The following is a 12,831-nucleotide window of genomic DNA, read 5'->3' as shown; positions in this document are numbered from 1 at the left end:
ATTTCCCACACTGTTGAATCAGCGCAGCACAGTTTATACGGCAGTCATTATCCATCTCCAGTGTCACTGGGAAAGTCTCTTTATTCTGTAGAGTATAAAAGTCCTTATGATCAGCAGGTCCTCTCTATCCTGTATAATGTAAGCTCTTATGGTCAGCAGGATCATCTCTCTCTCACATAGCTTATAAACTCTTATGGTCAGTGGAGTTCTCTCTCTCCTGTAGAGTGTAAGCTCTCATGGTCAGTAGGTTCCTCTCTCTCTCCTGTAGAGTGTAAGCTCTTATGGTCAGTATGTTCCTCTCTCTCCTGTAGAGTGTAAGCTCTTATGGTCAGCGGGGTTTCTCTCTCTCCTATAGAGTGTTAGCTCTTATGGTCAGTAGGTTCCTCTCTCTCCTGTAGAGTGTAAGCTCTTATAGTCAGTGGATTCCTCTCTCTCCTGTAGAGCGTAAGCTCTTATGGTCAGTGGGTTCCGCTCTCTCTTACCCCCACATGTATTTTCTGAGCAATTACAAGCTTTCCAATATTGAGATTTGCGTAAATTTATTTGCCACTGTTAGCGCGGGTGGTCTGGAGCGGGAAACTCCGAGAGTGGACCCTCTGGTCCGTGGCACCGAGGGACCCCGGGCGAGCTGCCAGGTGGAACCGACCCCTATACAGGGACAGTTAGGAGCAGGCCCAGGGGTTCGAGTACCACGGTAGCCGGTACCGAGAGGGGCGGCTCAGGATGGACCGGAGTAAGACTGAGACTGGAGCAGGACGGCAGGAGCACTGAAGGCAGGACTGGAGTAGGACGGCGGGAACACTGATGGCAGGACTGGAGTAGGACGGCAGGAACACTGAAGGCAGGACTGGAGTAGGACGGCAGGAACACTGAAGGCAGGACTGGAGTAGGACGACAGGAACACTGAAGGCAGGACTGGAGTAGGACGGCGGGAACACAAGGCAGGACTGGAGTAGAACGACAGGAACACTGGTAGCAGGACTGAGAAGCTGCTGTGAGGAGCAGCCGAGACTGGAACTGCAGGAGCAGAGTGTGCACGATGGAGCGAGGCCAGAGTGTCAGGAAACACAACGATCAGGCTCCTCCCTCAGGGGGAAGCGGCCTGATATGGCCCCGTCTGGTCAGCCATTGGTCCAAAGGTGCTTCCTGGTCAGGGCACAGCCAGAGCATAAGAAGCAGGAAGGAGGCGCGGCCGCGGCCTATGGCGCATGCGCATAGCATGCAGGGAAGGCATCGGTCGCGGGCCAGTCTCAGGTGACCGCCGCGGCCGTCGGGTGGAGAGAGGCTGCGGCGTGGGAGCGGAGGGCGACTGCGGCGTGGGAGCGGAGGCCGGGTGAGTATGGCGGAGCGGTGTAACAGTACCCCCTCCCCTAAGCCGCCCCCCGGAGGTTAACAAGAAACCTCTTGAGGATACGGGGAGCATTAATATTCTCCCGAGGCTCCCAGGATCTCTCCTCAGGACCAAAGCCCTTCCAATCAACGAGAAAGAAAGTCCTACCTCTAACCCTTTTCACAGCGAGGATGTCCTGCACTTCAAAAACGTCGTCGGCACCCACCGGCTGAGGACCAAGATCAAGCGAGGAATGGAAACGATTCAGCACCACAGGCTTCAGGAGAGAGACGTGAAAGGTGTTCGGGATCTGGAGCGAAGCAGGCAACCTCAATTTGTAGGCGACTTCGTTAATATGTCCCAGAATTTCAAACGGACCGATGTAGCGTGGACCCAACTTGTAGGAGGGCAGTTTTAATCGGACGAATTTGGAGGAGAGCCAGACCTTGTCGCCAACACGATACGAAGGAGAATCCAACCACTTTTTGTCTGCATAGTTCTTCATCTGATCAGCGGATCTCTTGAGTGATGTGTTGGTCTCAGCCCAAATCTTAGAAAATTCCGAGGACAAGGCATTGGCCGCGGGTACCTCAGAGGCAGGAGTTATCGGAAGAGGAACACCAGGATGTCTGCCAAAAACAATGAAAAACGGAGACTTGGCCGAAGACTCACCAGCATGGTTGTTATAAGCGAACTCTGCCCAGGGGAGTAAGTTGACCCAATCGTTCTGGTGGGCGTTAGAGAAGTGACGTAAGTATCCCATAAGCGTCTGGTTGGTACGCTCTACTTGTCCGTTGGACTGTGGATGGTAGGCAGAGGAGATGTCGAGGGAAACGTTCATGAGCTTACAAAGCAAACGCCAGAACTTGGAGGTAAACTGAACCCCTCGGTCAGACACAATGCGTCGAGGTAGTCCATGAAGCCTGAAGACTTGATGAATGAAGATTTCGGCCAGCTCTGGCGCTGAGGGAAGACCGGGCAGAGGGATGAAGTGAGCCATCTTGGAAAAACGATCCACCACCACCAGAATGACAGAGCAGCCCGCAGAGCAGGGTAGGTCGGTGATGAAATCCATGGCGATGTTCTCCCAAGGAACCGTAGGGACAGGCAACAAAAGCAACAAGCAGGACGGAGATCTCCGTGGCACTTTGTTTTTTGCACAGGATGGACAAGAAGCCACAAAGTCGAGTACATCTTGGCGAAGTGAGGGCCACCAGTAGTGACGCTTGATAAGGTCAAGGGTCTTCTTAGTTCCGGCATGGCCGGCCAGTTTGGAGGAGTGCCCCCATAGAAGAACCTTTCGCTTGAGATTCTCTGGCACAAGCGTCTTGCCAGGTGGAGGAGTAAGCCAGTTCACCGGAGCCACGGTGATGATCCTAGTGAGATCAATGATATGCGATGGTTCCTCCGTGGAGTCGTGTGGCTGGAAGACCCTGGACAGGGCGTTGGCTTTGGAATTCTTGTTGCCAGGATGGAATCGGAGCTCGAAATCAAATCAGGCAAAAAATAAAGACCATCTGGCCTGGCGAGGGTTTAGTCTCTGGGCAGACTGGAGATAGGCCAGATTCTTGTGGTCCGAGAAGATGACAAAAGGATGGACAGCTCCTTCCAGGAGGTGGTGCCATTCCTCCAAGGCCAACTTGATGGCCAAAAGTTCCCGGTCACCGATCGAGTAGCTACACTCGGATGGAGAAAAGGCCTTCGAGAAGAAGCCACAAGGGTGCAGGCGACCAGAGGCGGTTCTCTGGGACAGCACCGCCCCGGCACCAGTCGAGGAAGCATCCACCTCGAGTACAAAAGGTCGATCGCTCTCAGGACCGCAGCCGTGGAGAAAGCCCGTTTTAGGGTCAGAAAGGCCTCCTCTGCCTCAGGAGACCAATCCTTGGAAGTAGACCCTTTACAGGTGAGCACAGAAATGGGTCTTGTGACCGCGGAGAAGTAGGAGACAAATTGCCGGTAATAGTTGGCGAACCCGAGGAATCGTTGTATCGCCTTTAATCCGACGGGGCGAGGCCATTTGAGGATGGCAGACAACTTCTCGGGATCCATCCTTAGACCAGCGTCGGAGATAATGTATCCCAGGAATGGCAGAGAGGTCTGTTCGAAGAGACATTTCTCGATCTTCGCATACAGACGGTTCTCCCGAAGACGCTGAAGCACCAGGCAGACACTCTTTCTGTGGGACGAGAGGTCCGGCGAAAAGACGAGGATGTCGTATAAGTACACGACCACATAGGAGTACAAGAGATCCCGGAAGATCTCATTGACGAACTCTTGAAAGACTGCAGGAGCTTTGCAAAGACCGAAGGGCATGACCAGGTACTCGTAATGGCCATCTCGAGTGTTGAAAGCGGTCTTCCACTCGTCACCTGCACGGATACGGACCAGATTGTAGGCTCCTCTGAGGTCCAGCTTGGTAAAGACCCGGGCCCCTCTGAGACGGTCAAACAGTTCCGGAATGAGTGGAAGAGGGTACCTGTTCTTGATGGTAATCTCATTCAAGCCCCTATAGTCAATGCATGGCCGTAGAGTTCCGTCCTTCTTTTTGACGAAGAAGAACCCGGCTCCCGCGGGCGAAGAGGGTTTCCGTATAAAACCTTTGGCGAGGTTCTCTCGGACGTACTCGGACATGGCGGTGGTCTCTGCGGGAGACAGAGGGTAGATTCTGCCCCTTGGAGGGGTTGAACCGGAAACAAGTTCAATTGGGCAGTCAAACGGCCGGTGTGGAAGGAGGACCTCCGCTTCCTTCTTATCAAAAACATCGGCGTAGGAGCTGTAAGCTGGAGGAAGACCCGGGAGGTCTGGAGGTGACCGTGGAGCGGCAGCCTGGCGGACAGGAGTCAGGCAGCGAGCTTGGCACGGGTGCCCCCAGCGGAGTATCTCCCCAGAAGACCAGTCGAGAACAGGCTGATGAGTCCTTAACCATGGAAGACCGAGTAGAATGGCGTGAGAGAGCTTAGGTAAAACGTAAAAGGCTATCCTCTCTCGATGTAAGGCTCCGATTTGCAACTCCACCTCTTCAGTGACCAAGGTGACGGTCACCTGTAGCGGTTTGCCATCCACGGTGGCAATCTGAATTAGGTTAGATAGAGTGACTACAGGAATTTGGTATTTGTCTACCTCTTCCGGCCGAATGAAGTTACCCGCTGAGCCCGAATCCACGTAGGCCACCTCGGAACCACGCCTCCCTCCTGAAACCAAAAGCACAGAAATCGTAAGGGGTTGAGAGGAATCATCATCAACTAGGAAGGCCTCTCTTAGGCCGGTTTCACACTAGCGCATTTTCAACGCGCGCACGGCCGGGGGTAGCTCCGCCCCCGATCCGGCTCTCTGCCCGGCGTGCCCGCCCCTTCCTTGTAGCGCCGCCTCCTAGCGGACAGCGGCGCCTGCGATCGGCGCACCCTATCTTTAGCATAGGGTGCGCCGATCGTGCGCAGGCCGTGCGCTAGTTGCGCTTTGACCTGCGCTGCGCACTTTTGACGGTGCGCCGTGCGCGCCAAAATCCGAAAAGTTTGATTTTGGCGCGCACGGCGCACCGTCAAAAGTGCGCAGCGCAGGTCAAAGCGCAACTAGCGCACGGCCTGCGCACGATCGGCGCACCCTATGCTAAAGATAGGGTGCGCCGATCGCAGGCGCCGCTGTCCGCTAGGAGGCGGCGCTACAAGGAAGGGGCGGGCACGCCGGGCAGAGAGCCGGATCGGGGGCGGAGCTACCCCCGGCAGTGCGCGCGTTGAAAATGCGCTAGTGTGAAACCGGCCTTACCTGACCTAGGTGGAGTCGTTTCCCTGTCTCTTAGGACAGGTGCGGATATAGTGTGACGAATGACCGCAATAGAGGCACAGACCTTGTGCCCGTCTTTCTCTCTGACGTAACTCGGCCAACCAGAGATGATCTATCTGCATGGGCTCACCCGAAGAGAGGGAAGAGGATCCGACTGAACGGGAGCTGGCAGACTGGGTGAAAGGAGAAACTGACCTGGAGGAGCGCCTGTCTCTCGCTGACTCCCGAGCGTGCTCCAGGAAGCGCAGGTCAATGCGGGTAGCCAGCGATATAAGATCCTCTAAGGTGGACGGGGTATCTCGACCTGCGAGTTCATCCTTTATTTTACTTGAAAGACCGCGCCAGAATGCCCCCACCAAAGCTGCGTTATTCCAGCCGAGCTCGGAGGAAATAGTGCGAAAGCGAATAACGTACTGTCCGACCGTGAGAGAGCCCTCGTGTAAGTTAAAGAGTGACTCAGTGAGAGAGGCTAACCTACCCGGCTCATCGAAAACCTTACGAAACGTATCCAGGAAAACCGGGGGACTCGAAACGACCGGGTCGTCACGTTCCCACAGCGGGTTTACCCAAGACAGGGCCTCTCCCTCCAGATGGGACATGATGAAGGCCACTTTGGCACGGTCCGAGGGATATTGCTGCGGCAGCCATTCAAAGTGGAGACTACACTGATTTAAGAACCCCCTACAGAGCTTGGGATCCCCGGTGAAACGAGGCGGCTTAGCGAGGCGGAGCGTGGGAGGAGCAGTAGACGCAGGGGGAGGAGTCGGCACTGCAGTGGCAGCCTGGAGGGCCGACAAGCGACTATCAAAGGAGGCCATGTAGGACAAAATGTGGGTTTGAGTATCTTGCTGCTGACCCAGCTCCTGTTGGAGACTGGCCAGCTGAGTGGCATTTCCAGGATCGGCCACCTGTAAGGCCGACAAACGGGTGTCCATCGACTTCATGACTGACATAATGCGCCCCTGATTCTCCCGTAGGAATAGCAACTCTTTCTGGGTAGCAGCCGTAGTACTGGCGGAGCCAATGGCCTGATCGTACTGTTAGCGCAGATGGTCTGGAGCGGGAAACTCCGAGAGTGGACCCTCTGGACCGTGGCACCGAGGGACCCCGGGCGAGCTGCCAGTTGGAACCGACCCCTATACAGGGACCGTTAGGAGCAGGCCCAGGGGTTCGAGTACCACGGTAGCCGGTACCGAGAGGGGCGGCTCAGGATGGACCGGAGTAAGACTGAGACTGGAGCAGGATGGCAGGAGCACTGAAGGCAGGACTGGAGTAGGACGGCGGGAACACTGAAGGCAGGACTGGAGTAGGACGGCAGGAACACTGAAGGCATGACTGGAGTAGGACGGCAGGAACACTGAAGGCAGGACTGGAGTAGGACGACAGGAACACTGAAGGCAGCACTGGAGTAGGACGGCAGGAACACATGGCAGGACTGGAGTAGGACGACCGGAACACTGAAGGCAGGACTGGAGTAGGACGGCAGGAACACAAGGCAGGACTGGAGTAGGATGACAGGAACACTGGTAGCAGGACTGAGAAGCTGCTGTGAGGAGCAGCCGAGACTGGAACTGCAGGAGCAGAGTGTGCACGATGGAGCGAGGCCAGAGTGTCAGGAAACACAACAATCAGGCGCCTTCCTCAGGGGGAAGCGGCCTGATATGGCCCCGTCTGGTCAGCCATTGGTCCAAAGGTGCTTCCGGGTCAGGGCACAGCCGGAGCATAAGAAGCAGGAAGGAGGCGCGGCCACGGCCTATGGCGCATGTGCATAGCATGCAGGGAAGGCATCGGTCGCGGGCCTGTCTCAGGTGACCGCCGCGGCCATCGGGTGGAGAGAGGCTGCGGCGTGGGAGCGGAGGGCGACTGCGGCGTGGGAGCGGAGGCTGGGTGAGTATGGCGGAGCGGTGTAACAGCCACAAATCAAATGTTTTGGGAAATTTCAGTGAAGCTGGCTAATTAGAATGTTGAAAGATTCGCTTAATTTTAGTTAGATGGATTATTGGTAACTGTAAAAAGAGCTTTAAAAAACGTATCCAAGAAGATGATCGTTTGATTGCCATTGCGCAAATGCGTACCAATTGTGGTCGCCATTAGTGCAACCATGAGCGGAAGGGGCCCACTGATGCCAAAGCCCATTTCAACTGGATCTGCTTCAGTTGCCGGCAGCTGACATCGGTGTGCCCGTCATGGGCAGCGCATGGAAGTGACATCATGCGCCGCCCGTAGTGAGCACACAGAAGTTTGTAGAAGAGGGTTCCACACATTGTGAGAGCAGGGGAAGGTAAGGAGAATATTTTTTTTTTTTTTAAATGTGTTGGAGAAGAGTAGCAAAATGGAGGACCATTATTACTGGAACAGGTCTGGGCTGGGAGTATTATACCAGGATGGGGGACATTATTATAGGAAGGGCCAGGATGGGGGACATTATTACATGGGGGGTGAACACACTTGTCTGTACAGGATCTAGAACACTATATGGGCCCATAAATCTGACCAATATGCAGGTGGAGGCCCAGGTCCAAATTTTACACCAAGGCCCATTGGACTTCAGTTACGCCAGTGCCACTACGTTTTCAATCTGAAAAGGGCTTTTTTGTCAGCCTTGGTTTTGTGCTGTCTTTGCCCTATTTTTTTTTTATTATGTTGTGTCATTAATTATGTTTTAATTCTTCCCACACTTAGAGGAATAGAGATCAGATTTTCTACTATTGGAAAATAGGGGTTGGTTTATGTGAAACTTGCTCGGTACATCACTTTGGTTGCAAAACGTGGCAAAAACAGTTTACTTTTTTGTGCATTTACCTCTGTGTTCATCAAGAAGACACGTTCTGATTACATGGATTTATACTGCCGTTATCAAGATGAAACATTTCTATTTACTTCTGAAAATATTTAGTAAGTCTTTTTTGTCTTTTTTTAATCTTTGCAAAATACAGAACAGAAAAATCTGTCTCTGTGTAGTTCACGATAAACGCTAATCATAAGTTAGCAGATTGTGACTGTGGGGACGTTATTGTTTTAGCTGCTGTTTGTAGTGTGTGGTGCTCCTGGCTGTTCTCCTCCTGAAACTGTTCCCTAGTTGGATTCAGCAACAATGGTTCTTTGGAAGCCATAGGGACTCATGACAAAAAGCACCACTAACCCAAACTGTAAGAAATAGTTATATATCATTCTACATTATACGGAAAATATGTTATCATAGCAAGGCACAAAACACTTGATTGTGTGCACTAGAAAAGCAAGTAACCATGGGGTCCTATGGGGAAATGCTGAATAGGGATCCTGCTCCAACATGATCACCAGTGGCGTCCAAGAAATTATATGATGGTTCTAAATACAACATTTATGTCTACCCTTGTAGCATCCACAATCCTCCTCTCAACTGCTGGGCCCCATTCCAAATATTATGCCTGTAACCCATAAACATTGGGTATTGGCCACTAAGTTCCTCCAGACCCCCAGAGGTATTATATTGTAGGAATACTATTGCTAAACCTGATACCTGATCAAAAAAAATGTATGTATCCCAAAATGGTACCAATAAAAACTTTAGCTCACTCCCCCAAAAATAACCTCCCACTCAGTCCGTCATTTGTTAATAGGAAAATAAGGGATTTCCACATTACTACTAGCTTAAGGGCTGGAAAATCAAATGCCCCCTTCATTCTGCCCCGCAGTGTGCCCAATCTACATCTATGGCATCTATGGCAGTAAAAATGTAGGGGACTAAAAGCGCTGCTGTAATGAAGAATCCTTAGGACCAAGATGAGTTGAACAGTTTTTATTCTTTGTTACAATCCACATATATGACATTGCTGTAGCGAGAAGAAGCCAATTAACTATTTACGATTTGTGTGTCTCTCTAGATACAAGCTGGGCACAATGTACTGGGCACTAAGCAGCCATATTTGCAACTTTCACTGTGAAACGCTAACTTGGTGTTTATTTCTGGAAAACACCAAAATGGTCAAAATGGTCACTACTAGTGATAAGCAGGGGTGCTCGGAAAAGGTGCTATCCGAGTATGCTCGAGTGCTAATGAAATATCTCCGATCTGCTCTAATACTGTGTTCGAGTCCCCGCGGTTGCATGTCTCGCGGCTGTTCGACAACTCCAGCACATGCAGGGATTGCCTGTTTGTTAGGCATCACTTTTTCTGAGCATGTTCGCTCATTACCAGTTACTACTAGTCTAGATTAAATCACAGTTTGATGTCATTTGCACGGTGGACTCACTTGTGAGGATTTCCGCTATTTGAAAACACTTGGGGCTCTGCAAGCGGCACCAGCAAACTACTCTATGAAAGTCTACACTCCAAAACTCAAGTATCACTCCTTATATTTCGAGCCCTGCCATGCTCCCATGGAAGTTTCTGATCATATATGGAGTTACCTGCATACCCAGGATAATTTGTTTTACAAATTGTGCATTTTTTATTTTTGCAATCCTTGTAGAAATGAAAAATTTGGGGCTAAAGCAACAACTTATTGTAAAAAAAAAAACTACTTTTTTAAGTGAAGCACCTTTGGGTTCAAAATACAAAATGCTCAGTACACCTATAAATAAATTCCTTACGGGAGTAATTTAAAAAATGAGATCACGTTTTGGGCATCTCTGCCTTTATGGCACCTCAGGGGCTCTGCCTATGTGACAAGGCGTCCACAGTCTATTCCAGCCGAAATTGTGCATACCTTCCCTTCCGAGTCCTACCACATTCCCAACCAGTCATTTCCGATCACATATGAGATATTGCTATGATCAAAGTGTTGGTTTATTTTCTTTCCTATTCCACCTTGTGAAAATAAAAAATGTAGAGGCAAAGCAATACTTTAGTAGTAAAACGTGCAATTTTTCATTTTCATAGTACACTGTTATAAAAATCTTTACAGTGTGTAGTTTCCAAAGTGAGGTCAAGACAAATAGCGCTCCTTCCCTGCCGTATACCCAAACAATTGTTTCTGACCACATGTGGGGTATTGCTGCCTTTGGGAAAAATTGCTTAATAAATTATAGGATTTTTCCTTATAACCTTGGGTAAGAATAAAAAGAATAGACCAAAAAGAACATTTTACTGGAAAAGAATGTAATTTTTTATTTTTTTTCCTTACACTTTGCGTTAATTCCTGTGAAGCACTAATTAACCAAAATTTCTGAATTTTATTTATATATCTTCAGAGGTGCCGTTTGTTAAATTGGTTTGGGGGTTTTCCGACCTATAGGTCCCTCAAAGTTACTCTAAAAATGAGGTGGTTCTCTAAAAAACAGGTTTTAGAAATTTTGTAGAAAAATTGATGCTTAACTTTTAAGATTTCTAACATCATAACAAAATAAAAGGCCTTTTGAAAAATGATGGTGTTGCAAATAAAAAATGTAATATATTAACTCTTCTGTGCATTGCGAGTATCTGGTTTAATTGCATAAAAAAATGCAAACAGTTGCAATTTTTTTTACATTTTTATGCCCAAAACCATATCTTTTAATAAATAATGTAATATAAAACATGACAATGTGTGTGTATATATATATATATTTTGTAAAACACAACTCGGCGCTAGTGTATGATAATTGATTCAGCTGCAAGTAAGTTCCCAAACCACATGGGAAAGAGTAAAATGGGTACACACAGATAATACTCTTGCTAAGAATCAGTATAACAAGGGTTAGTAATAAATACCTGTTATATGTGGAGATGACTCATATGATGGTAGATATGTACAGTTTGAAGGATAATGCAGTAGATCAAACTAGAGGAAAAAAGGAAACCGGTTAAAAAATAGTGAATTTAGGACACTGACTAGAGACAGCAGTGTCAGGAATGCACTCCAATAGAGTAAGAACTACTTAGAATAGTATCCACGCAGTGATAATAAAAGTAAAGTGCATAATTTACAGGTCACTAGAAGTGTAGTGCTTTTATAAAAATAAATAACCCGAGAAGTAACCCTTAATTACCTATCAGAGGGTATTAGGTGACTCCAATGGTCTCTGTCAGAGGGAATATGCAGTTAAAGCAGTTTTCAGCTTAGTCCCAGTAGGTGACCATCTGAATAGTTAGAGGACTTTAGACGCCGTTAGATAAATGATGATGGCATATACTTTAGGAGATTCTCGGCTGTTAGTTTGCAGATACAAGTCCAGAAGCGCTATCCCGGCCGGTGATACAGCTGTAGATCACAGAGGCAGGTGGATGTGGTAGACGCCAGTAGGACCTGGCAGAAGAAGCAAGTGGCAGACCCCTCGTCAGCCGTGGCGGTGGAAGCAGGCATGCGTGGTGAGCGCTTAGGTGAGCCTGATAGGACCTTGATGACGTTTCGGGTCATGTGACGCGCGAGGCAGTCACGTGATACCCAGAGAGCCATGGAGTGCTGCAGGAGCCAAATCCAATGCGTTTCGGAATGGCAACGGATTCCTTCATCAGGGTCGGCTCCTCCTGCAATAGTGGGTTTAAATAGCCTTGGCTCAACATTAATAAATTAGTTAATTAATTAGTTAATTAGTCAAAAGCAAATAATTCCACTTTGTTATTGAGTCCCTTTGGCTTCAAAGTGTCCAGTTCAAAAATCCATTTGGTTTCTTCCTTTGATGTCCATTTAATCCTTGTTCTATTGATTCTTAGCGTGAGTATTATCTGTGTGTGTTTATATATATTTTACCTAAAATTTTAAAGGAAATGTGTCATCTTTAACTTTAGCCCTTTTGGAGATCGTTTAATTTTCAACTTGCTTAACTATTTACAATAACAGTAATTTTGACCGAAGTGTCTAAACTTTTACATGCCACTGTATATGGAAAAGCCCCAAAATTAATACTATAGAAACAGGTTGTTCAAATTGACTACAACAGTAGCATAAAACCAGTTGCAAAACTAATTAAAAAGTGGCATCATAAAAATTGCTTGTTGGTGAATTGCCATAATAATAATTATAATAATTCAGAATTATAACAATGATAAACACTTCATAAGAATAATTTCTAAGAATTTTCTGATCCAAGAATTTAAAGTAAAACACTCAACTGTTTCTATTTTCGCTGTTTTATTTGGATGTTGATGATCCTTTAATTGAAATGTTACGCTTTTTTTCCAAGAATGTATTTTATAAGCTTTTTTTTCGTATTGTGCTGTGTGGGCAAAATTACTAAACTCTCCATATTAACATTATGTTCTCGTTCTTGGCTTGTGTGTTCATCTTCAGCTTTATCTTGTTTCACCATCCAAGCATCTGTGCTAATGAGCCTTGAGAGGACAAAATAAAAACCATTAGAAATCTTGTTTATCTCTCCAGTATCTGTTCACAAGAGGTAGTTGAGCTTTTTTCTTTGTTTTTTTTGCTGACATGTTATATATATATAATCGCTCTCGCTGCCTATAAAGAAGGCGATGTTAGGATTGCTGAAAATTTTAATTTTTTTTTTTTTTGCAACCAAAAACATGCTTGTAGAAAGATTATTTCTTAACCAATTTTTGGCCATTTTTTACATGTACTTTCTTGGAGTTTCTTATCTTGTAACATTTTGTATGTAAGTTTTTCTATAAAGATGTCGATGATAAAAGTACTGAAACAAACATCTTATATAGAGAATAATGAATTATAGAAAATGCCACAACCCAATAAAAATGCCAGAAACTGAAAAATATTCTCTATATTTTACTACACACTTTAAAGTAACATTAAAATTAAAAAAGTGAAAACTAATACAGTCCAAAATGCCATGTATGAGAA

At 47.6% G+C, this 12,831-nt stretch overlaps 2 protein-coding genes across 6 annotated transcripts in view; one reads left to right on the top strand and one right to left on the bottom strand.

Moving 5' to 3' along the window:
• Positions 1-12,831, top strand: part of STK32C (serine/threonine kinase 32C) — a 407,303-nt gene that overhangs the window by 83,693 nt on the left and 310,779 nt on the right. The gene's annotated exons all lie outside the window — the stretch shown is intronic.
• LRRC27 (leucine rich repeat containing 27) overlaps positions 1-12,831 on the bottom strand; it is a 321,234-nt gene that overhangs the window by 218,432 nt on the left and 89,971 nt on the right. For 2 of the 4 annotated variants that reach the window (XM_073546396.1, XM_073546393.1), the window contains exons 2-4: positions 12,126-12,344; positions 11,063-11,763; positions 10,785-10,854 (exon numbers count right to left, since the gene is read on the bottom strand). The gene's annotated coding sequence lies outside the window, so the exon portion shown is untranslated. The remainder of the gene's footprint in view (positions 1-10,784; positions 10,855-11,062; positions 11,764-12,125; positions 12,345-12,831) is intronic. The other 2 variants (XM_073546395.1, XM_073546394.1) reach the window with 1 other exon arrangement.

The sequence above is a fragment of the Dendrobates tinctorius genome, unplaced genomic scaffold (assembly GCF_039654945.1).
Source record: "Dendrobates tinctorius isolate UK_male_01 unplaced genomic scaffold, ASM3965494v1 ptg000147l, whole genome shotgun sequence".
NCBI lineage: Eukaryota > Metazoa > Chordata > Amphibia > Anura > Dendrobatidae > Dendrobates > Dendrobates tinctorius.
Note: the sequence above shows the minus strand (reverse complement) of the source record. Positions and strands in the feature narration are given on the sequence as shown.